Source organism: Hyla sarda, chromosome 7 (assembly GCF_029499605.1).
Source record: "Hyla sarda isolate aHylSar1 chromosome 7, aHylSar1.hap1, whole genome shotgun sequence".
Lineage (NCBI taxonomy): Eukaryota > Metazoa > Chordata > Amphibia > Anura > Hylidae > Hyla > Hyla sarda.
Genome location: NC_079195.1, coordinates 224556365 through 224578442, shown reverse-complemented (window position 1 = coordinate 224578442; position 22078 = coordinate 224556365). Strand labels below are relative to the sequence as shown.

The 22078-nt window shown below is 40.8% G+C and overlaps 1 long non-coding RNA gene across 1 annotated transcript; it reads right to left on the bottom strand.

The window, feature by feature from the left end:
- Positions 1-6286: 6286 nt before the first annotated feature.
- On the bottom strand, positions 6287-19346 carry LOC130282272 (uncharacterized). The gene is made up of 3 exons (XR_008846309.1): positions 19224-19346; positions 10214-10379; positions 6287-6499 (listed from the first exon to the last, which is right to left on the bottom strand). It is a non-coding gene; the product is annotated as an uncharacterized LOC130282272 (long non-coding RNA).
- Between the last annotated feature and the right edge of the window lie 2732 nt (positions 19347-22078).

Here is a 22078-nt window from a genome sequence, read left to right as displayed (position 1 = left end):
GCTTTTATTCGCCTGTACTCTTTCCATGTCAACCAGTACAGAAGGGCCTGATGGTTGTTAGTCCTTCCACACTCTTTTTATGTCAACCAGTAGAGAAGGGGTTGGTGGTTTGAATTCCCTCTAAACCAGTGGTCTCAAAATGTGGCGCTTCAGATGTTACAAAACTTCAATTCCCAGCATGCCCAGACAGCCAAGGGCATGCTGGGAGTTGAAGTTTTGCAACATCTAGAGGGCCACAGTTTGAGTCCACTGCTCTAAATCATTTCAAAGGTCTGGTGATTGCTCTGCCCTCAAATCCTTTCCATGTCAACCAAACCTAGTAGCAAAGGTGTGCCTGAACAGTCCCCTCCAAGGACCACACAGCAGCTGCATGGTCTGTCTCTGGACACAGGGGCAACCTTGTTTGACCTTTTTCCTATAAATTTGGGATTATACTTTCTTTTAAAATTGTTTATAAACATTATGGGGGAGATTTATCAAAACCTGTCAGGAGGAAAAGTTGCTGAGTTGCCCATAGCCACCAATCAGATCGCTTCTTTTATTTGTGAAAGAGCCTCTGAAAAATGAAAGAAGCGATCTGATTGGTTGGTATGGGCAACTGGTAAACTTTTCCTCTAGACAGATTTTGATGAATCTCCCCCTTTATGTTTACTCAAGAGGAAGTCATTCAGCACCAATATCATAGCAGAGGGCCTAAGAAATATAGTTATACCTTATATTAAAGGGCGCAACTGGTCTATTTGAGGACAGGAGGATCATGCAGTGGCCCTCACCCTGACATACCCCAGCCCATGAGGATCAGCAGATGACAATCTTTTCTACAGTTTGCTCTAGGGAGGGGCATGTCACTGGGGTCTATCACTTATGCCAGGTCATTGCAAAACTAATACATTGCCAAATTTGGGACCTGTCAAAATTGGGACTGTTGGCAAGAATACAATTTTGGCTAGCCCAAGGTAGTCCTAGTTTTACCCAATGTGAGACTATAGGCTCTGTAATGTAAATCCATTCTATAAACACATACACATGGCCCAAACAAAGGGTTGTATGAATTTTACAATAAACATGCCTGTTTTTTGGGTTGTATCTGAGATTGTATATATCCCCCTCTCTGGTTTGTTCGATATTGGGCATATTGATTCAATAAATTATAAATATATATATATATATATATATATATATATATATATATATATATATATATATTATTTATATATATATTTATATATATTTAAATATGATTATTTGATAAAATAGATAAATATATCATTATATAAACAGTATTTCTCATTCATAAATCTAAAATACTTTTGAGATTGTTTTACTGCTAAAATGTTGAAATCATAATGAACTATTTTATAATTACATTTACCAAAAAACAAAAAAAAATTGTTGTTGTGCTGTAAAATAAAATAAAATAAAAATCTAATAAAAAAATGTGGGTGAATTTACAAATAATGATGAGCTGTAGAAAAATATCTGCAAAAATTTTTAAAAATGTCTACGTTTTAGAACTGTATATTTGTTAGAAATTTCTGAACCATTTTTTACCGCCGCAACCCGGAGTAACGTGGCGTTTTTAATAAAGCAGACATTTCCGGACATAATTAATGATGTACTCAATTTAATATTCATCCACTGTCAAGTCATTTAGAATTCATTAATAAATAATAGGTAGGAATGAAATCACAGCGTTCTGCTACAGACAGCCTATAAAATAATGAACAAGAGCATAGAAAAAAAAATGGAAAAAATAATGAAAAAAAAAAAAAAGGACAGAGACACAACAAAGCGGCCAGCACGGGCGTCTATTTTTATCTGACAAATCGGTGGTGTTTCAGGGGTTAATACGGGAAGTCATCCATCCGGTAAAGGGAAAATTAAGCTTCCTGTTTGATCGACAGCGACTCAAAGATCCCTGATGTCTCAAAATATTAAGTTTCCCTTCTAATAATGTTGGAAATATTGCCTGGTGTCATGTTCAATCAGAGGACGGGTTGGGGCTGATTGTGGGTGACGCGGTGATACGGGCCCGGCTGTGTCAGCTTCCACACACCGTCAGCTTTGCTGCCTATTCAGTCTTGAAGGGACCGCGGTTACGCCGCCCGGCTGGCCGACCGCTAATAGATTGTGACACCAGAGAAGGAAACCTTTACTTTAATTCAAAAAACAAAAGCCATAAAGCAAAAACTTTGGAACGTGACAAACTTTCTTTTTTTTCCCCCTCACCAAACATCCCTCCCCTTCCCATCGGTGTTCTGTTGCCTGGTTGCATCACAGCAGATTTAGAGCCGAAAATACCTTTTTTAAAAATGTTCCCATTTTTATTTTATTTTTTAAATATCAAAGAATGGAATTGTGGTAAACTGTAGACCGGTTTCATTCCTACGTCGGAACAAAATCCTCTTTATCTGCCCCAAAAAAACAAATCCCAGAAACAATTGGGGCTGTGTGTGCACCGCGGAGATATCTATTTTTCAAAAAATTCTTCACATTGTCCGGGGCCATGCCCTCCTTTATTGGCCCACAATGGAAACATTGATTTTAGAATATTTGAATTTTGTCAGACAGAACAAACTGGCCATGAAAGCCGTCGTCTTTCGGCGGTAACACAACAGTGCTCTTATACAAACTTGCCATTTTACCCCCAACAACCCCCCCTGCCATCGTAAATAGCTTCAAATCAACATGATTCATTCAGGAAACTTTTGCCAATTGCCATAGATCATCGTTCCATCTTCAATAAAAGTTTTTTTGTGCTGACAAAAGTTTATGTCATCTTCCGCCCCGCTTGGTAGCAAGTGCTAATAGTGTCCTGCCTTGTAGCCCAACAATCGGGCCTTGTTTGTACATACACATTTATTAAGTGAAAGTATTTGGGGACTGATGGGACATTGAGCTCCGGTTGCTATGGACATTAATGGCTTTTGGAAAAGTCATGACCCCTCTGTTATGCGCCCAGTAACTAATTGAAATGATACAAATTACTTTGATTCTACGTCTGCCAGTTTAGATGATGGTCGTGGTCAGGGGTCAAATGGCTTCTATTCACTGGGCTATGTTTGAAGTCGCTGCCTCGGCAGTAAACAGCACTACATGGACATTGTGACTCCTTCAGCTATTGCCACCTACGGAGGTGGGAGGACAGGCCGGGACAGTGGACAATCTGGGGATCAGCTCCTGCATAAGGGGTGAAATCTGAGTAATAATATTTTAATTATTTAGGCAGTAGAGGAAAGACAGGGCGGCACTACTAAATTTCACTTATACACATTAAACGGGAATCACTGTCACTGATGGGAGTAGTATTACCGGGAAATAGGGGTGCACGATGCCAGAGTGAAGATATCCACAATGAAATCCAACATAGAAGAAATTCACATCGGCACTCACCTGTTAAAACATAAACTTTTATTTCCACATCTTCAATAAAAACAGCCGGCCCCTGGAGGGATCGGGAAACAGAAAAAGCTTTTTCTGTTTCCCGATCCCACCAGGGGCCGGCTGCTTTTATTGAAGATGTGGAAATAAAAGTTATGTTTTAACAGGTGAGTGCCGATGTGAATTTCTTCTATGTTGAATATTTTAATTATGTCAAAGGTTAAAGGGGAATTCAGACCAAGAATAGAGACTGGGGAGCAAGGTGGGGCCAGATTATTAGAGGATCCTTATAATCAGACTGTTAAATATCAAGCTTTTTGGCTTTTTGAGAAAGGTCTGACCCCACTATTATTATAATAGTTTGTGTCTTCTCTGAGGCCCATTTGATTATATGCCCTACTAGGGTCCATGGCAGTGTCATGTGAGGTAAGACATATTCTCCCAGCACTGGAAACTCAATCCATACTCCACTATTCCAGTATTACAACCCATCTACTCCTCTTGATACCCCCAGTCCTTTGAGCAGTCATAGGTGATCCAGGTCCCCAGAGATGTTAGTATTGACCCTCTACGTTGAACAGGGGGACTTTTCCAGATGCACCCATTACACCTCCATTCCAGTATTGTCGCCTACCCGCTCCACTTTCTGCCTCCATTTTGATACTCCCAGTTCTCGGAGCTGTATGTACATAGAATATGGTGGAAGCTCCAGATCTGACCCATCCACCTACTCTCTAGCATTGTAGCTCCTTAACTTCACCTCCCCAGTGCTATCTTGGTCCTCCTATACACCAAGGCCTCTTGGCTGTCCGAGGTGATTCAGCACCCCATATACGTGACATCAGTATTGACGCTAAGTGCATATAACAGGGTGGAAGCTCCAGATCTGACCATAAGAACTCCCTTCCAGTGATGTAATCCACCCCCACCCCTCTTCATCACCCAGTGAAGGTGGGTGGGGGAGGTGCGGGGGTAACATGTTGGTACTTTCACTCCTTCAAACTGTCTTCACTGATTTGTACCCCGTGTTTGTGACAACAGTAATGACCCTCCATACATTAAACAGTGTGAAAGCTACAGATCCAGTGATTACACCTTCTTTTAGTACTGTAGCCTGCCCATTTCACCTCCCAGGGCCATCTTGGTACACGCAGCCCTCTGAGCTGTTTTAACTGGTTTGCACTCCATGTATGTGACATCATACGTTGAACAGAGCGGAAGCTACAGATCCAACACTTACTTCATTACCTCCTTTTTAGTATTGTAGTCCGACCACTTCCCTTCCTGGGGCCATTTTGGTACCCCAATCCTCTGAACTGTCCAACCTAATTTGCTCGACCCCAATGCGATGCATCCCGTAAATGATTATTTGAGTCTACAAGTGTTGCATGGCCTGGTGCTCCATCTCTTCAGGAAGGGCCATAACGCCCTATTGATAAAAGGACCATAAATTGTCTTGTCTACCCTGAACATACCGCCAAACCATGTACAAATACCCAAGACTTCTATATAGCAAGCAAGAATAGCTCATAGTGTTACACTGTTTACCATGGGAGTTACCTAAACTGGATCTTCTCAACCACCCCTGGTGGCCACATGCAGCTAGAGAGGGCTAAGACCCTAGTTCTCAAAATATGTGTGGGTTCCCAAGATTTTATTGGACATGGCCATGGTCATGGCATAGCCCTCAGATATGTCAAAATGTCCAGGTGGGAATATGCCTTAAATATTAGAGAAGTGGACTTCTAGGTGTAAAACTAGGATTCTTGGATGACTGTAGAACCTATAATGACAGCCATGTTGGTCTTCACTTAGTTTACCCAGAAAGATATAACTAAAAAATATCTGTGGACAACTCCTAAATTGTGCAGATATGGGGAATTTTATCACTTTTTTTCCCTTATGTATATCACTGCAGAGCTGTCCTCTTCCAATGTCAACATATGTTACTAAAGGAGATTGTAAATGTAATTTCATTGAGTGTTCTCGGGCCACGCATAGCTAAACAAAGTCATCTGGATGTGTACGGAGAGCATGTCCAATGGCTACACTGTCTGAGCTCTGTCATTTCAGGAATCACAAGGACAATCTGCTACAAGAAGAAGATGAGATACGTTCTAGTGGGAAATGAATTCGCCTCTCACAACACGGAACTGTGTGACAAGAATAGATTATTACAAGGTAACTCCTTCCATTCCGGCCACGGGAGAGAAGATCTCCAACAGGCCCATCAGTCTTCAGGTTGAATGTGTATTTCCATCCCATGCTGGGTTAATATTCATGTCTAAGACCCCAGAGAGCATTGTGTGGGTTTGCCCAAAAATCTTAGGACCCCATATAGTGCAAATGTCCTAGTTCCATTAAAGGGGTACTCCGCCCCTAGACATCTTATCCCCTATCCAAAGAATAGGGGATAAGATGTCTGATCCTGGGGGTCCCACCGCTGGGGACCCCCCCCCCCCCCCACGCGATCTTCCGTCTGGTGTAGCGCCGGAGGCTCGTGATGTCACAGCCACACCCCGCTCGTGATGTCACGGCCACACCCCCTCAAGCCTATGGGAGTTAGCATTGGGAGTAGAAATTTCTCAACTAGTAAAATGTTATGTTATTTGTCCCATGGAGAGAAGTGCTGTAAAAGAAAAATGTTAGAATTGTGTCACCTCCCACAAAAAATTGATTGAAAAGTGGTCAAGACATTACATGTAGCCCAAACACATACATACCCCAAAAAGTTGCATGATACCATAACACGTCCCACAAAAAATGAACCCTCACACGGCTGCATTATAAACAAGTTGTGCAGAACACATAGATTTAAAAAAAAGTGTTTTTATTAGTAATAAACCATAAGAAAAAAAATCGATAAATTTTGTATCAGCATCATCGTACCGATCTGCAAGGTAAAGTTACACATACTAAAGTTACTGAAAAAATAAAAATAAAAACAACCACCCAAGGGAAGAATTTTATATTTTTCATCAATTCTCCATGGGACGAACCAAGTGCTATTTTCGGCAATATTTGGAATTCCACTTAGTTCACTCGGGGTACTATCGTCTTCAGTTATTGTGATCCATAGGGGTCCCAGCTATCAGATCCCAACCAATCAGCGAGATATCTGTGGATAGGGGATAACTTTAAATTTTTGAATATCGCCTTCAAGGGAGTACTAAGCTGAATGCATCAGAATTCTATTGCACTAAATTTGTTTTGACTTTTTCTGCCTACGACACCAATTTTTTGAAGAAACGGATAATACTAAGTGGAGTTGTCAATGCATCACATTTATTACAGTTTGGCGCCATATTGCCGAACAAAATGAAAATGTATGGGAGTCTATATGAGTCTAGCATGGCTATAAAATTGGGCAAAAATATCTTATGGGCGCCATTTTGTTACAATTACATAAAATGTATCTAGAAGGATTGGTGCCCAGACCAAGAATAGGCTTCTATTACCAGTGATACTAATACAATGTTGTTCCTTTTCTCGGATTCTATCATCCCGGCCTATTACTGTAATTATTAGTCCTAAAATACAGATGAACCATTATTGTTATTATTATCAAACTCATCCCCATTTCCATGTCATAAAGACAAACCAAATCTCATTTCAATTAGTGGCAGCAGGAGGCAATGAACTTTAAACAGACATTTAATTTCCAGGAAAAAAAAATTAGGAAGATCCTCATAGAAATGTTATGGCATTTTGAAACAGATTAATAGCCGATTCGGAACACAACCTCCCCGCAGCTAAATGACAGCCGGGCTCTGATCAGCCGACAGGTACCATGAGTAAACCCACCGACGCTCCTGCTTTATATTCAATGAAAATCCATTAATGTTTATGGTTGATCGTCTACACTGTGTATTCTAGTGTTGTTTGGCGTGTAGAATTTGCACTGCAGCTAATGAATTCTGCTTAATTATTCACAAGATCACTCGGGTGTTTCCCGCCGATTGGCCGGCGCTGCAGGTATTTACAAAATCCTGCGGCACTTATTTATTGGAGGGAAACAGTCAAATGTCAGGTTGGATTTTTGTAAACCAAGCAACCTACAAGATTAAGGCAGTCAGAGCTGTATAAACAAGGCCGGGCTGACGGGTCCGGAGACGAGGGCTCAACGTGCCGCCATTGAATGCCAATATACTCTATGTATTAATTACCAGCGGAGGTTGTCTTATCTTAAGAACTCCTTTCCATGAACCAAAGAGAGACGCCTACCCCCATCCCTGCCATTAACTACTAAGCAGGGAGAGTATCTTACCTGGCAACTGCAACCTCTGCGACCTCTTAGCTACATCACTGAATGGACCAATCACTTCACTGGTTGCATGTAATGCTGCATTCCACCTGTAGTGGCCACTGCAGGGAAAATGAGCAACTTTCCCTGGTAAAGTCAGAAGGACCCTTGCCTATTAGATGTTCATCATGGCGTCTCTGATAGGGCAAACCTACTATCAACAACGATCATGAGCTATAACCTCAGTAAAATCATTGTTTTTACCCTTTCACATTTTACACATCTTGGCTAATGGAGGACACACTTACACTTTGAATGGTGAATTTTACCATAAAAGCTGCTCTGGCAATGAGCTAAACTTGGTCTGTCTGACTGAAGAGCTTCATATCCCGTTGGTGATGTTATAGGGCCGATCAGTGCTTGCTAAAAAATAATATGGTGCTGGAGATAAAATAGAAAAAAAACTATACTTACCTTGTCGCAGTCCCCCGCAGCCCAAATCTTCCTGTTTGGATCCATCCGGTTCCCTGATCGTCTCTCTTCTTTCTGCTTCCGAGACAAGCACTTGTTGCAGGACCTTCACATTCAGCCAATCACTGGATGAGATGAGACACTTCTACTGCCGGTGATTGGCTGAGAGATGATCAGGGAACTGGACGGAGTCAAACAGGAGCTACAGGGGATCAGGGGTAGGTCAGTATACATCCCCCCCCACCCCTTTTTAAAGAAAACACTGTATAACCCCTTTAAATTATATTTCCAGTCATATAGTTGCTGATGCGCAGCCAACGGCTGTCCGGGCATGCTGGGAGTTGAAGTTTTGCAACATCTGGAGGGTCACAGTTTGAGACCACTATCATACAGTGATGTCATAACTAGTGATGTCATAGTAGGTTCCTACTATGACATCACTAGTCCTGTGAATGCATTTGGTGATGTCATACGCAGCATTTCAAGCTTACTAAGCTCTTGCACCTCATATTGTAGATGAATATGAATCTTCTCGACAACATCTCACAAATGTCATCTCTCTCGCCAGTCTTGAGGGTTTCCATCCCAGCAGTGAAGACGATGATTGATGGGAACTACAATACACAATACACATTCGCCATGTTCTTATTAAAGTCAATCATTGTCACAGACGCCAACAACTGTGCTGGATCCCCACAACAAGATTACAGAAGGGGGGGGGGGGGGGGTGACGGCTCCCGGCAGGAAATCCGATTACATCATGTTTGAGTTCAGGCCAAGAGGGTCTCCAGAGGGTCCTGGGTCACATTCATTCTGATTGAGAGATGGGACAGGATCGGTTTTCCATCTGGAAATAAATCTGGTGCAGAAAATCTGGTTCTTGAGGATAAAGGATCGTAACCAGCAGAGACCCATAGACGGGAATGTTTGTGAATATTTGGAATACATGGTGGTCCCTGGTGATTATGGATTATATGGGGGGGTTGTTATTACTACTATTACTTGTATCATATAGATGGTTTTGAGACAAGATGGGTCAAAACTTTTGACCCATCTTGTCTTTGGTTCTTCGATTGGGGGAAGTGTTGATGATTGGGGGATCTTCTCCATCTACTGCGTAGCTGACTGTTCTCTTCTGAATATAACGCCTATAATCTGGCATCTGATAGTATAGATAAAAATAATAGATCTATAGATAGATAAATATGAGATAAATACATGAGATAGATAGATAGATAGATAGATATGAGATAGATACATGAGATAGATAGATATGAGGTAGATAGATAAATAGATATGAGATAGATAGATAGATAAATAGATATGAAATAGATAGATAGATAGATAGATAGATAGATAGATACATTGATATGAGATTGATAGATAGATAGATAGATAGATATGAGATAGATAGATAGATAGATAGATATGAGATAGATAGATAGATACATTGATATGAGATAGATAGATAGATATGAGATAGATAGATAGATAGATAGATAGATAGATAGATATGAGATAGATAGATAAATAGATATGAGATAGATAGATAGATAAATAGATATGAAATAGATAGATAGATAGATAGATAGATAGATAGATAGATACATTGATATGAGATAGATAGATAGATATGAGATAGATAGATAGATAGATAGATACATTGATATGAGATAGATAGATAGATATGAGATAGATAGATAGATATGAGATAGATAGATATGAAATAGATAGATGGATAAATACAAAGCAAATAAAAACGGCACAACCAATATCCAGAGTAAAGAAGAAATTCGGGGTGCCCGCATATCTGGAACCTGGGTCTGCCGGTTCCTTGATCAGACCAAAGCAAATACGATGCAGCACTCCACGAGTAGCAAAGAAGGTGGTTTTATTCCATCATGTACATAGACAACGTTTCACTAGTCTCACACTGAAAAAGCCAGTGTGAGACTGGTGAAACGTTGTCTATGCACATGATGGAATAAAATCACCTTCTTTGCTACTTGTGGAGTGCTAGATAGATAAATAGATAAATATGAGATAGATATGAGATAGATATATAGCTAGAATGATAGATATGAGAGATATAGATAGTCTCCAGACCCAGAAGCTTACGTTCAGTGAAGAGGAAGAAGCAAGAGTCTCAGAGATTGGCTCCCGGCCTCCACACAACTTCGGAGCTGTCATCTTCTTCTTTCATTCCTAAAACAGCCCCACATAGGCGCAGCCTCTCTGTCCAGAATTGTATCTCAGTCCATCCGACATTAAACTCCATTGACATCTAAAAAAAAACAAGTGAATACGTTGTTTGGAAACTTAGAGCCATGTCCTGATTTGTTACTATGGGAAAAACATTTGATAACATGCGATGAAATTAGACGACCTCAACCAAGACAATCATTCATCGGGTAGTATGTGACATGGAACGATCCTTTAACCCACTAATGGCGGACTGGCATCATCGGGAAAGAATCAGTTATGTTTAAAAGATTCTGGGAAATTCTGGAAAGATCTTTCATCCACAAACAATCTTCCAGGAAAGAACAATATCTGAAGATTGTTGGTTGTTCGGCCTGTGTCATTGATCAGGCACGGCCACTGTGAACACCGGCAATGACTAGCATGTGTATGGCTGCATCTGTGAAAACAAATGTTCACCCAACAATCGATGTCCAACCACCAACCACCATCCTCCGCAGCCATGCCCCTTCCATAGACTTACATTGAGGGGGTGTGGCGTTATGTCACGAGGGGCGTGGCCGTAACATCACGACCCCTGCAGCCCTCACCCAGCGTCCAGAAATAAATGTTCTGAACGCTGGGGCAGTGGAGTACCCCTTTAACTTATATTGGTAAATTAGTTTTGGATAGTGAATCCCACCAATCCCTGCATGCTGCACCAACAACGTCCATAGGGTACCGCGATTGGATACAGTTACTAATACAATCCAAACCACTAACAAACAAGGAACAAAATGCTTGTGGCCTGCAGAGGAACTCAACATTTTGAAAAAAAAAAAAAAAAAAATTCTACTGTTAATTTTTGTTAGTTCTAATTGGGACTTATTCTTTGCTTTTCCATACTGAAACTATATGTCATGTAGCAATAAGAAGAAAAAATATATATATAAATATAAATGTATATATATATAAATAATTCTAGGAGAATTTTGTTTTGTAATTTTAGTTATAAATTGGGATTAATTTGTTGTTATAGCCTCAACATTATAAAAAGATTTTTTTATTCAAACAAAATATTAAGAGAAATAAGTTATTGGTAACTTTCAAAACTGTCCTCACTGCTACTGTATCGGTCCAAACATTTCTCTAACATTTCAAACTTTCTTTTAAAAGTTGAACAAAATGTTTAAATTATAATTTGGGACTCATTATTCTCAATTACAGCCCTGTGGTGGCCCTCAATATTTTAAAATGTTTTTATTTTATTTTTTTATGAAATTTTATTTTTTTATATATATATATATATATATATATATATATATTGGTTAATTTAGATAAATAAATTGGGACACATTCTTTGCTCTTTGCATCTATATTTCATCTAACATTTACTTCCATTTACTCATTTTTTTGGGGGGGGGTTGAAAAAAATTATTTAAGAATTTTGTTTTTGAAAGCTTGATTATAAATAGGGACTCATTCTTCGGCCTTCTAGGAGAGACAACACTGAGACTATATTTCATCTAACATTTCATCCCTTAAAGGGGTACTCCGGTGGGAAAAAAAAATTAAAATCAACTGGTGCCAGAAAGTTAAACAGATTTGTAAATCACTTCTATTTAAAAATCTTAACCCTTCTAGTACTTATCAGCTGCTGTATACTACAGATATACTACAGAGAAATTTTTGGAGTTCTTTCCAGTCTGACCACAGTGCTCTCTGCTGACACCTCTGTCCATGTCAGGAACTGTCCAGAGCAGGAGAGGTTTTCCATGGGGATTTGCTTCTAATTTGGACAGTTCCTGACACGGACAGAGGTGTCAGCAGAGAGCACTGTGGTCAGACAGAAAAGAAATTCACAAATTACTCTGTTGTATACAGCAGCTGATAAGTACTGGAAGGATCAACATTTTTTTTTATAGAAGTAATTTACAAATCTGTTTAACTTTCAGCCACCAGTTAATTTGAAAACATTTGTTTTCTACTTGTTTCCACCGGAGTTCCCCTTTAACATTTGGAAAGAAAACCATTTTTGTTTTTATAAGTCTGATTATAAATCGGGACTCGTTCTAAGTCCTTTCATGAGAGTCCACGGTGACATTATATTTTTATCTAACATTTCATCCATTAAAGGGGTTATCCAGGAAAAAACTTTTTTATATATATATCAACTGGCTCCAGAAAGTTAAACAGATTTGTAAATTACTTCTATTAAAAAATCTTAATCTTTTCAGTACTTATGAGCTTCAGAAGTTAAGGTTGTTCTTTTCTGTCTAAGTGCTCTCTGATGACACGTGTCTCGGGAAACGCCCAGTTTAGAAGAGGTTTGCTATGGGGATTTGCTTCTAAACTGGGCGGTTCCCGAGACACGTGTCATCAGAGAGCACTTAGACAGAAAAGAACAACCTTAACTTCAGAAGCTCATAAGTACTGAAAGGATTAAGATTTTTTAATAGAAGTAATTTGCAAATCTGTTTAACTTTCTGGAGCCAGTTGATATATAAAAAACATTTTTTTCCTGGATAACCCCTTTAAAATTTGTGTGTGCTTTTTTTTTTTTTTTTTTTTTTTTTTTGGTGGGGGGAGAAGAAAAAGTTCTTGGAGAATTTTGTTATTGTAATTTTAAAAGTCTAAGTATAAATTGGGACTCATTCTTCACCCTTCTGGGACAATCTACACCGCAATGATATTTCATCCATTAACATTTTGAAAAAGAAAATAAAGAAATTCTTTGAGAATTCTGTTCTGTAAGTCTGATTATAAATCGGGACTCATTCCATAAGAGTCCGCACTGACATTATATCATACCGAACGTTCCATCCCTTAACATTTAGAAAAAGAAAGTAAATAAAAACAAAAATTCTTGGAGGATTTAGTTTTGTGAGGTTTCTCATAAATTTGGAGTCCTTCTTCACCTTTCCAGGAGGGTCTACACCGCTACAATGTTTCCTTCTACCATTTGACCATTCAGTAATAATGTTGAGTCTTTAATCCGGCAATCGATGTATACGGCCCCCGTTGTTCTCCCGGTGTTTTCTTTCCTTCACTCTCTCTCTTTTTACAGTTCAGTAAATATTTTCCTATGTGGCACTTGCCAAACAAAAGAATTTCTGTAGCTGTTAAATCCTCTGACAAATACCCGTATGGTGCTTCACATAGGAGCCATTGATAAACAAATTAAAATTCAGTCCCTGCGCCGAGCTCATCTGGTCCATCTCATTGTGGCGCTGAGCGTGTTTGTAAAGGGCTGAGAGTCTGTCATTCTCCCCTAACCTTGTCTTTGTTAAAGGGATACAATGGGCCTTACGCTCGAGGCCTTACGATCCTGATTAGTAAGTGACAAAGTGTAGAAGCAAATCTACTCAGTCCTTCATAATAAATCTATCACCCTCTAATAGAAAGTCATCAATCGTGTCTCATCCCCGAGGGTCGCGGTGCTGGGATGGGAAGTGTGTTCCTCGGGGATTGAGGCAACTGTTATTATTCAATTAGAGTCTTTTCTTCCTAGTTAAAGACCATGATATCATTATCACTTAATGAATACATATAATTGGATGGAGATTCCAGGTTTAGCTGATGAATACCGCTCACTATTCATTCAGCCACAACTCATTCCCTCACCATTTATTACAGGCTTTTTGGCTCAAAACCATCAGGGCGACGGGAATTTGAAATTAGCCAAGATTTTTTTTTTTCTTTTTACGTTTTTATTTTTTGATGTGGCAAGACGGCGGGACAACGCGAGATGTCCGATTGTTAAATGAAAGTGGACAGCGGAATATTGTGAGGTCGGATGCATGAGTGGCGGGGCCAGAAGTGGAGGAAGAGATCGGGAGATTGGCCAATTAGATATTAAGGCAATCAGGAAAATATGGACGGGATAAGTAGAGAGGTAGATAGAGAGAGAGGTAGGAGATTGGTAGATAAATAGATAGAGAGATAGATATGAGATAGATAGATATCAGATAGATAGATAGATATGACATAGATAGAGATAGATGTGGGATAGATAGATAGATAGATAGATATGAGATAGATAGAGATAGATATGAGATAGATAGATAGATAGATAGATGGCATTGACAGATAGATAGATAGATAGATAGATAGATAGATAGATAAATGGCATTGACTAATAGATAGATGTAGTTTCCTATCAATAGAAATTGTGGCTTATATACAAGACCACTAGGGGTCCCCATACTATCCTGAACACATTCCTGTCCGGCTGCAGCATCATCTTTGTCCCAGCTGAAGCAGAGGTTGGGACAAAGTGCAGGAAGTGAGGGCGGGACTAGTACTCCTCTGTGCTCACTCCTGTCCTATCAGACTGCAGCATGAAAACAGAGAGGAAGGGGTTACAGAGCAGCCTGCAGTGAATGGATGAAAAGACCCAGCAATCAGGCAGGAAGATAAGTCATGCAGAATGAGGACATTCCCCCCTCTAAAGCACAGAATGACAAGGCAAGTGAGCAACAGAAAGAAGGTATTAGTGAGAGAAATATAGGTGCTAGGCACATCACAACTATATGTACATGATCAGGATTAGGTACTAACTTTCTTTCTTTCTTTCTTTTTTTTGTAGGATATGACAGGTACGCATGGAAGAGGTATTCCAACCATTTATTATCTATCCACTGGATATGAATGCTAGATCAGTGGGAGATCCAACCGCATTTTTTACCACAGCCTCACAGTAGGAGGGGCTTAAATAAAAAAGTATTAAATGTAGAGCAAATAGAAACAATGGCGAATCACCAATACCGGCAAATTCAGTCTTTATTTATTCAAATTTCATGTGCCAACATTAGCAATGAGGCGGGGAGCTGTAGTGGTGTTAGCATTAGCTAGGAGTCAGCGCGACAGCTGTTTCCTACGTCATCGCGTACTTCATCAGGCAACTATATGTGCACTAGTTCCTCTGTGTAGTGAAGCCCTCCTAAAGTGTTGTTCACCCTATACGGGCTGAAATGCCAGACCACATCTACCATAGAATTGCTTAAATAAAAAGTCATGACAATGATTAAAATGGCCGAATATAGCACCAACCTAGAACTTATCACATATCTAGATAATAGATAATACATGCTTCTGGGCGGTAAACCCCTTTATGTCTTCTATGACAGTAATGAGTTCGCTCTCCAATGCTAATATAGATGTGATCAATCATCGTGATCGGTTCAGGGATCAATAAGCCAACGTCTCTTCATACCAGCACACTTGAATGTGTTAACGGTGAAGGTTCTGTAGAAGCATTTATCTATGGTTAAGCAGTTGTTACCAAGAGAAATACCACATTTATTTTAAATACAATTTTAAAGTAAATTGAAATAAATAAATAAAAATCAGGTGACTGTTGTTATTTTAGCTGCCTGTCTGGCTGCCACATTGGGGGCGACAGTCAGACTGGCCATTATAGGGGGATGAGTTACGTGATGGAGACAATGGAGTCACGGAACAATAGTAAGATGTTTCTGAAAATTGATTTATGACGCTTCTCGATGGCCACAGACGATCGCACACATTGATAACATCTGTTTGGATCTTCTGTCTGTCAAAACAATTGTTCAGCATATCGGAAAACCATTTAGAGTCACATCCTACGCCGAAAATTTGGTTTAGTTGGGCGATGGTTTGATCATCGTAAGCGCTTGTGGAAGTTTCCAAAAATTTTCCATTCTAAAGGTCTAAATGTTTGCCAATTTTGGCCAAATATCATCTGTAAATTACACGTAAAGGATTGTTCTTGACAGGTGAGGCCATACTTATCTGTGCTGAAAATGATTGGCAATATTGTATTTGCCGTCACAGCACAATTGGGCAAATTCAGCTGATAATTTGCCACTCGTGATTGAAAAAAAAGTGATCTTCCAGTTTAGTCTGGCAAGTTTCTGGCACAATCATTCATGTGATCAATTCCATAGGACGGTGTTTCCTAACGGGTGTGATCCTAGCTGTCTGGACATGCTGGGAGTTGTAGTTTAACAGCTGGCAGCACACTGGGTGGAATACACTGCTTTAGAACAATGAAGATTTAAACTCCATTCATGATCCAAGAAAGGTTCCAGGTTTTATGGGCACTGTAATGGGCACATTAGGATTGTCACCAAACATCTAATGCCTTCGGCTGTCCGGCCATGCTGGGAATTGTAGTTTTGCAACAGCTGGAGGCACACAGGATGAGAACACTGCTTCAGAAGATCTAAATGCCATCCATGATCCAAGGAAGATGTTATGGGCACTGTAATGGGCACCATTACGGCTGTCACCAAAGCCACATTTTAAGGCTGGGTTCACACCACGTTTTTGCAATACGGTTCCCATATACATTTTCGATGTGAAAACCGTACGGAACCGTATTGAAAACCGTATGCACTGACTCTCCATTGAAAACCGTATGCCAAAAGATGCATCAGGTTGTGTCCGTTTTGCATCCTGTACGGTTTTGTCAGGTTTTTTTCCCGTACCCAAAACCGTAGTCTACGGCTGGGTTCACACCACGTTTTTCAAATACGGTTACCGTATACGGTTTTCCGCTAAAAAACGTATGGCAAAAACCGTATGCAACCGTATACAACCGTATGACTCCAAATTAAAACATATACGGTTTTTCCCCATACGGTTCTATCCGTTTGCATCAGTTTTTGCCAACGGTTTTGCTATTTTGTTGGAATTAGTCTTCAAGCAATTTAATAAAGTTACTATTGTTCTAAAAAAGTTACAGATTGTTCCAATCTGCGCATGTGTCAACTCCAAAAACGGATTAGCAAAACCGTGTGCAACCGTATTCTGAAATTCTGTGTACAGTTCTCATAGACAACAATGTTCGCATACGGTTCGCATACGGTTTTCCAACCGGAGGCAAAAACGTGGTCGACAGCGTTTTTTGCCTACGGTTGAAAAATCGGCAAAACCGTATCCGAGGAAAACGGATGCAACCGTACACAACATTTGGAATACGGTTTACAATGCAATCTCTATGCATACGGTTTCGGATACGGTCGTATAAGTTTTTTTGCGGAAAACCGTATACGGTTACCATATTTGAAAAACGTGGTGTGAACCCAGCCTAGCACAGTTTTTGGTCCGGATGAAAAACTGTATTAAACCGTATACGTTTTTTTTTAAACATGGGAGTCAATGGGAACCGTACAGAACTGTATGTGCGTACGGTTCCATCCGTTTTTACCATGCGGTTTTTGACTTTGCACAGTTTTTTTCTTGGAATTTCAAGAAACTTTATTCAAAATGGAGTGAAAAGTTAAAAGCGTATACATTTTTTTCTTAAAGGCGGATGCAACCGGACATAATTTTTCAAACCATATCTGGTTTTTAACTGTATACGGGTTAAAATTTGTACACACGTTTTGATACAGTTTAGTCAGGTTTTGGGGAATCCGTTTTTCATCAAAAACCTGATACGGGAACCGTATAGCAAAAACGTGGTGTGAATGCAGCCAAACAGTGATAAATTTATTCCATTCAGGAGAACAGAGAAGGTTGTTGGGGCCTAAAGTTGGCAAAACACATGGGACTTTGTTGGTCTACATCATGGCCAATCCAAGTCCTATGGCAGTATTTCCCAACCAGGGTGCCTCCAGCTATTGCAAAACCCAGCCAGCGTGGACAGCCGAAGACACAAGATATAAGGTGACAACCCTAATGGTGCCCATTCTACTTCTTATAAAACCTGGCGTCTTCCTTGGATCATGAATGGTGGTCAAATCTTCATTGTTCTGGAGCACTGGTTCTCCACAAAGGTGCCTCCAACTGTTGCAAAACTACAACTCCCAGCATGCCCGGATAGATGTTGGTTGTCTATCTATTCATACATTTATTTATTTATTTATTTATCTAACTCATTTCTATCTATCTAATATCTATCTATCTGTCTGTCTATCTATCGATTCATTTTTCTATCTATCTCTTATTTATCTATCTCCTTTCTAAATAAATAGATAAATAAAAGATAGAAAGATAAATAAATGAATAGATATATAGACAGACAGATAGATATGAGATAGATAGATAGATATGAGATAGATAGATAGATAGATAGATATGAGATAGATATCTATCTATCTCGTATCTATCTATTATCTCTATCTATCTCATATCTATCTATCTCATATCTATCTATCTTATATCTATCTATCTCATATCTATGTATCTATCTATCTCATATCTATCTATCCATCTATCTCATATCAATCTATCTATCTCATATCTATCTATCTATCTCATATCTATCTATCCATCTATCTCATATCTATCTATCTCATATCTATCTATATATCTCATATCTATCTATTATCTATCTATCTCATATCTATCCATCTATCTATCTCATAGCTATCTATCTCATATCTATCTCATATATATCTATCTATCTCATATCTATCCATCTATCTCATATTTATCTCATATCTATCTATCTATCCATCTATCTCATATCTATCTATCTCATATCTATTTATCTATCTATCTCATATCTATCTATCTCATATCTATCTATCTCATATCTATCTATCTATCCATCTATCTCATATCTATCTATCTATCTATCTATCTCATATCTATCTATCTCATATCTATGTATCTATCTCATATCTATCTCATATCTATCTATTATCTATCTATCTCATATCTATCTATGAACATAAACCAAGGCCTCCCCCCGATAAACACCCCGCCTCCTAAGATCCCCGTGTGAAACGTTGGATTTCCTCTGTATTTTCGCCTTCCGCTGCTGCGTTTTCTAATTTCATTAACCCGAGGATACACAATATTCTAACAATTACATTGGCCTAATGAAAAGCCCGGTCAATAGGAGGCTATTTATCGTGTCTGTAATAAAATCAGCCTATCCCCCCGTGAACAATGTACCCTACAAGAAGAGGCCGCGTCCCTCCCACTGGCATTGTTGGGAGTCAATGTACCTTACCTCCTTTGGACGGGCGCAGAGCCGGCCACCTCATTAATCCTAGTTAGGAGATGCTGGTGGGCATGTGTCTCATCTCCATGCAGATGGTACGGCGGGAGCTTGTCCGCGCAGTCAGGGAATCGCACAGAATCACCTCCAGCTTCTCATACATCACTTCAAATTAAATTTACATTAAGTGCTACTCCGTCAGAGCCGGGAGAGGATGACAACTTTGGAAAATGCAGATGATAATCTATTAAATCCTATTATATACATGTCGGCTAATTTTACTTAGGCTCATGCATAGCAGAGCGAGGACCGGCGTGAAAAATTAAAGAGTCTTTTACTGGAACAAAAGACTTTCTGAACTGTTGACTTTGGTAAGACTCACTCTGTCAAGGCAAGGAGCCCTTTCCCCCTAATATTTAACATTGGAATAATTTTAGCCAAGGCGTCTTTTTTTTTCTTTTTTTTTTTCCAGGGGAACATCACATTTTTACATTGTGCTATAGCAGTATTTTCCAACCAGGGTGCCTCCAGCTGTTGCAAAACTACGACTCCCAGCATGCCCAGACAGCCTTCGGCTGTCTGGGCATGCTGGGAGTTGTAGTTTTGCAACAGCTGGTGACACGCCGGTTAGGAAACACTGGTCTAAGACTGTCTGGGCATGCTGGAAATTGTAGTTTTGCAACAGCTGGAGGCACCCTGGTTGGGAAACACTGCCAAAAGGCTGTCTGGGCATGCTGGGGGAGTTGTAGTTTTGCAGCAGCTGGAGGCACTCTGGTTGGGAAAGACTGCCCAAAGGCTGTCCGGGTATGCTGGGAGGTCGTGGATTTGCAACAGCTGGAGGCACACTGTTTAGAAAAAACTGATGGGAGTTGTATGGGCATCCTGGGAGTTCTAGTTTTGCAACAGCTGGTGACACACTGGTTACGAAACACTGGTCTAAGGCTGTCCGGGCATGCTGGAAATGGTAGTTTTGCAACAGCTGGAGGCACCTTGGTTAGGAAACACTGCCAAAAGGCTGTCCGGGTATGCTGGGAGTTGTAGTTTTGCAGTAGCTGGAGGCACCCTGGTTGGGAAACACTGGCCTAAGGCTGTCCGGGCATGCTGGGGGGGTCATAGGTTTGCAACAGCTGGAGGCCTACTGGTTAGAAAAAAATGATTTTATAGGCACTGTAATGGGCACCATTAGGGTTATCACCCCATATCTGATGCCTTTAGTTCCAGAACAATGAAGATTTGAATACTTTTCATGATCCATGGAAGGTGGCAGGTTTTATGGGCACTGCAATGGGCACCATTAGGGTTGTCACCCCACATCTGGTGCCTTTGGCTGTCCGGGCATGCTGGGAGTTCTAGTTTTGCAACAGCTGGTGACACGCCGGTTAGGAAACACTGGTCTAAGACTGTCCGGGCATGCTGGAAATTGTAGTTTTGCAACAGCTGGAGGCACCCTGGTTGGGAAACACTGCCAAAAGGCTGTCTGGGCACGCTGGGGGAGTTGTAGTTTTGCAGCAGCTGGAGGCATTCTGGTTGGGAAAGACTGCCCAAAGGCTGTCCGGGTATGCTGGGAGGTCGTAGTTTTGCAACAGCTGGAGGCACACTGTTTAGAAAAAACTGATGGGAGTTGTATGGGCATCCTGGGAGTTCTAGTTTTGCAACAGCTGGTGACACACTGGTTACGAAACACTGGTCTAAGGCTGTCCGGGCATGCTGGAAATGGTAGTTTTGCAACAGCTGGAGGCACCTTGGTTAGGAAACACTGCCAAAAGGCTGTCCGGGTATGCTGGGAGTTGTAGTTTTGCAGTAGCTGGAGGCACCCTGGTTGGGAAACACTGGCCTAAGGCTGTCCGGGCATGCTGGGGAGGTCATAGGTTTGCAACAGCTGGAGGCCTACTGGTTAGAAAAAAATGATTTTATAGGCACTGTAATGGGCACCATTAGGGTTGTCACCCCATATCTGATGCCTTTAGTTCCAGAACAATGAAGATTTGAATACTTTTCATGATCCATGGAAGGTGGCAGGTTTTATGGGCACTGCAATGGGCACCATTAGGGTTGTCACCCCACATCTGGTGCCTTTGGCTGTCCGGGCATGCTGGGAGTTGTAGTTTTGCAACAGCTGGAGACACGCTGGTTCGGAAACACTGGTCCAAGACTGTCCGGGGATGCTGGAAATTGTAGTTTTGCAACAGTTGGAGGCACCCTGGTTAAGAAACACTGCAAAAAGGATGTCCGGGCATGCTGGAAGTTTTAGTTTTGCAGTAGCTAGAGGCACCCTGGTTGGGAAACACTGGCCTAAGGCTGTGAGGGCATGCTGGGGGGGGTCATAGGTTTGCAACAGCTGGAGGCCTACTGGTTACAAAAAACTGATTTTAGAGGCACTGTAATGGGCACCATTAGGGGTATCACCCCATATCTGATGCCTTTAGTTCCAGAACAATGAAGATTTGAATAATTTTCATGATCCATGGAAGGTGGCAGGTTTTATGGGCACTGCAATGGGCGCCATTAGGGTTGTCACCCCACATCTGGTGCCTTTGGCTATCCGGGCATGCTGGGAGTTGTAGTTTTGCAACAGCTGGTGACACACTGGTTACGAAACACTGGTCTAAGGCTGTCTGGTCATGCTGGAAATTGTCGTTTTTGCAACAGCTGGAGGCACCCTGGTTAGGAAACACTACCAAAAGGCTGTCCGGGCATGCTGGGAGTTGTAGTTTTGCAGCAGCTGGAGGCACTTTGGTTGGGAAAGACTGCCCAAAGGCTGTCCGGGTATGCTGGGGGTCATAGTTTTGCAACAGCTGGAGGCACACTGTTTGGAAAAAACTGATGGGAGTTGTCTGGGCATGCTGGGAGTTCTAGTTTTCCAACAG